A 3,836-nucleotide genomic window follows, 5' to 3' on the forward strand; every position below is an offset into this window, starting at 1 on the left:
GTGGATTTTGTTCTTGAGTCTATTTAGGTAGTGGATTGCATTTATGTGTTTATGTATGTCAAGCCATCCCTGCATCTCTGGGATGAAGCCAACATGATCACAATGAATGATTTTTCTGTGCACTTGAATTCAGAATATACTTTGCAATTATTTTATTGGAAATAAAAAATAAACTATTGGGGCAAGGAAGTAAGAAGAAAATTCTCAAAAGGTGAAACACAAATGGCTGAGCAACATTTTTTAAAATGTTCAACATTTTTAGCCATCAGAAAATGAAAATTAAAACTTCTTTAAAATTTCGTATTTCTTTCGTCAGAAGGGCCAAGGTCCAACCACAAAACAAAATCACAACAACAACAATAAAAAGACAACACAGACGGGGCCAGGGATGGCAGATGTGGCTGCAGAAGTGGTGGAGGCCAGCTTGGTGGGGCAGTGTAAGGAGTTGCTGGGCCTCAAAGCCAAGAGCCTCCTTGTGGTCCATTTCTGTGCACCATGGGCTTCACAGTGCATACAGATGGATGATGTCATGTCATAGCCAAAGAACACAGTAACTTTCATTTGTGGATTTGGAAGGTGAAGTTGTCCCTGAAGTGTCTGAAGAGTATGAAATCTGTTGTCTCTACCTTTATGTTCTTCAAGAATTCTCAGAAAAATTGACCATACCCCACATACCCCAGAGTTGACAGGAAATGTCTAGTGGCTCTGTCCAACCCAGTGCTAGTGAACATCTTAAAGAAGATCTCAACCTCTGCCTGAAAGATATTAACTCATGCCACCCCTTTTATGCTATTCATGAAGCGAAAACCTCAAGAACCATGCTGTAGTTTCAGCAAACTGATGGTAGAAATTCTTCACAAACATAATATTCAGTTTAGCAGCTTTGACATCTTCTCAGATGAGGAAGTTCCACAGGGGTTCAAAACCTACTCCAACTAGCCCACATTCCCTCAGCTCTAGGTTTCTAGAGAGCTCACTGGAGTACTTGGCATTGGAGCTTGAAGCATCAGAAGAACTGGATACAATTTGTCCCAAAGCTCCCAAATTAGAGGAGAGTCTCAAAGTGCTGATCAACCGAGCTTCAGTGATGTTTTCTATGAAAGGAAGCAAACAGGAAGCAAAATGTGGATTCAGCAAAAAATTCTGGAAATACTGAATAGTACTGTTGTGGACTACAAAACCTTTGACATCCTGGAAGATTAAGAAGGGTGACAGGGATTAAAAGCTTTCTAAAACTGGCCAGCCTACTTTCAGCTGGCTGTGGAAGGAGAGCTTGTTGGAGGACTGGTTATTGTGAAGGAGCTGAAAGAAAACGGTGAATTTCTGCCTATGCTGAGAAGAAAAAAATCAGTGTTAGAATGTGGTATGGAGTTCAGGGTGATTATTCCAGAGGAGAAGCTGATTGTCCTGAGAAGCAGACTAGGAGTGGAAGGGCTTCCTGCCTAGTTGTGCTAAATAAATATGTGTTACATTTTCCCACCATAAATAGGATGAAATAAACATCTTCACATTCAAACAAACAAACAAAAACAACTACAAAAAGACAAAGCAAAACAAAACAAAAAACTGGTGCAGTAACTATGACAATCAGTGAGGATTTCCACCCAAGGCTAGAAAAGCTAGAAATAGTTCTATCACAATACACAGCTATACCATTCATGGGTATACACATAAAGCACTCTGTATCCCACTACAGAGATAACCTGCTTATTCGTGTTCATTGCTGTTCTTTTCAAAATAGTCAAGAAATGAAAACAACCTACATGTCCATCAACAAAAAAGTGAATGATGAAAAATAGTACATTTATGTAATGTAGTATAATTCAGCTCTTAGAAAAACCAAAATTATGGCATTGGTAGGTGAATGGATGAAACTAGAAACAATCATCTCAGAGAAAGCCCAGATCCAGACTAATGAGAATTTTCTCATTCTCTCCCCTCCCCCTTGATACTATCTTTGAATCTTTAAATATGTGTGTTTCCACTGGAAAATCCATATAAGTCTGAAAACTGTTAAGAGTCAGTGGTGGGTGGGGCTTCATTGGGAGTGGAGATAGAAAGTAGCCAGATAAAGGGTATAAGGGGAATAATAAAATAAGAAAGAGTTCTAGAAAGCATAGTACTGTAGAAGTTTCCTTAAATACATACATAAACATATATCAAAAGGTTTAAATGGAGCTACCCTATAACAGGGGGAAAAAGTCCCTACCAGAAACCACCACCGAGTACATAAAATACCTAATGCAAGGAATGGACTCCCTCTAGTGAACTTGTGGAACAGTGCAGTCCCGTAGAACCTCCAGCAATACTGGCTATTGCTATTGATCTCAGTTTACCATCCAGAACTTGAAAATAAGATCTAATCCTGAAAAAAACTACATAAGTGAGTTATAGAATCTGGAGAAATCAAGCTGGTACTAACTTGGTAGATTCATCTCTACTGACTAGCTTTCATAGTACTGGAATGTGCTTTGGATGCTACTAGAAGAGAAAAGTTATCATACTTATCCCTTTGGGAACACTGAGAGCTACAATAATGACTTACTTGGCAAGCTATGCTCACTAGCATAATAGTGGCAAAAATGTAGAAATAACCAACCACTTTCTGACTTGACTTAAGACTTGGTTGAGCCCATACCTGCCACTTTTATTGGGACCAAGAACCTGTGGCTAGATAGTTCACAGACCACAGGGGAGACCCTATTACTATTATTATGTTAAATGAACATAGTATTAAACTGACTCCTAATAACTTTTTGGTATAGTGTGTCTCTCAGCCTTCATCAGATAATCTTCTTGCAGCAGATGGAAATTAAGAAAGAGACCCACAACTGGTAACATACAGAGAATAAAAGACTAGGGACTGTTCAGCCTTAAAGGGGACATCTATATCATATCCATGCCCAAAATGCTCATGGAGCATCACTTGAAGAGGGGTGAAAAGATTGTAAGAGCCAAAAAAGATGAATGATTATAAGGAAACAGTTTTTTCTGGACACAACAGGGAATTGCACTTATGAATCCACAGCAATTGTAAGAGCATCCCCAAGTCCTTGCCGAGTCCAAGCTTAAGAAAAAAGCTAACATGGAAGGGGAGGTAAGTATCAACTGTTGGTAACAGATAGCATCTGGGAGAGTGAAAATTATTTTTATTTAAGGATGTAATGATGGGTTCCCACACCCAAGGATAGACCCACACCCAAGGGTATTTGGGGAATACAAATTGGACTTATAGACCTTTTTAAAATAGAAGACAAGAAAGGGGGTATCAGGGAGGTGTGATCAGAGATGAGATGGAGAAAAGTTCTGAATATGATCAAACTACGTTGTATGAAATTCTCAAAGTATTAGCACATGTAGTATCAGAACAATAAAGGAACAGAATTAGAATATATTGATGACTAGTTACAAAATATTTAAAATAAGCTACTTTCTTTGACTTCTTATTGTCTTGAACTGGGTATTTGTGTAGAAAAAAAGAAATATGCATTGTTTTCTACTTGTTGGGCACTGAACCAGGACTCTTATGCATGTTACACAGGTGCTCTATAACTGAACTGCATACACAGAGCAAGAGCTTTTCTCACTGAGATGTTTCGTATGAGACTGCTTTGCTGCCTCCTGTGTTAAGAAAGCAGATGAGGTGGTTTTGTAAAAGCTGAGAATCTACACTCTACTTTGGATGACCAAAAATATTCTAAGTGTTTTAAAATGTTTCCATTTCATTTATTTTTAATTATTTTTAATCTCATGAACTAAAAAAAAGTTGATTTAAATTTTTTTTAATAACCGCATGATTAGAAGAAGAATTTCACTACAGCTTTAACATATTCAGT

The 3,836-nt window shown here is 38.0% G+C and overlaps 1 pseudogene; it reads left to right on the top strand.

Moving 5' to 3' along the window:
* Nucleotides 1-388: 388 nt before the first annotated feature.
* Nucleotides 389-1,446, top strand: LOC103726693 (annotated as a pseudogene).
* The last annotated feature ends 2,390 nt before the right edge of the window (nucleotides 1,447-3,836 follow it).

The sequence above is a fragment of the Nannospalax galili genome, unplaced genomic scaffold (assembly GCF_000622305.1).
Source record: "Nannospalax galili isolate Female #2095 unplaced genomic scaffold, S.galili_v1.0 scaffold227, whole genome shotgun sequence".
Lineage (NCBI taxonomy): Eukaryota > Metazoa > Chordata > Mammalia > Rodentia > Spalacidae > Nannospalax > Nannospalax galili.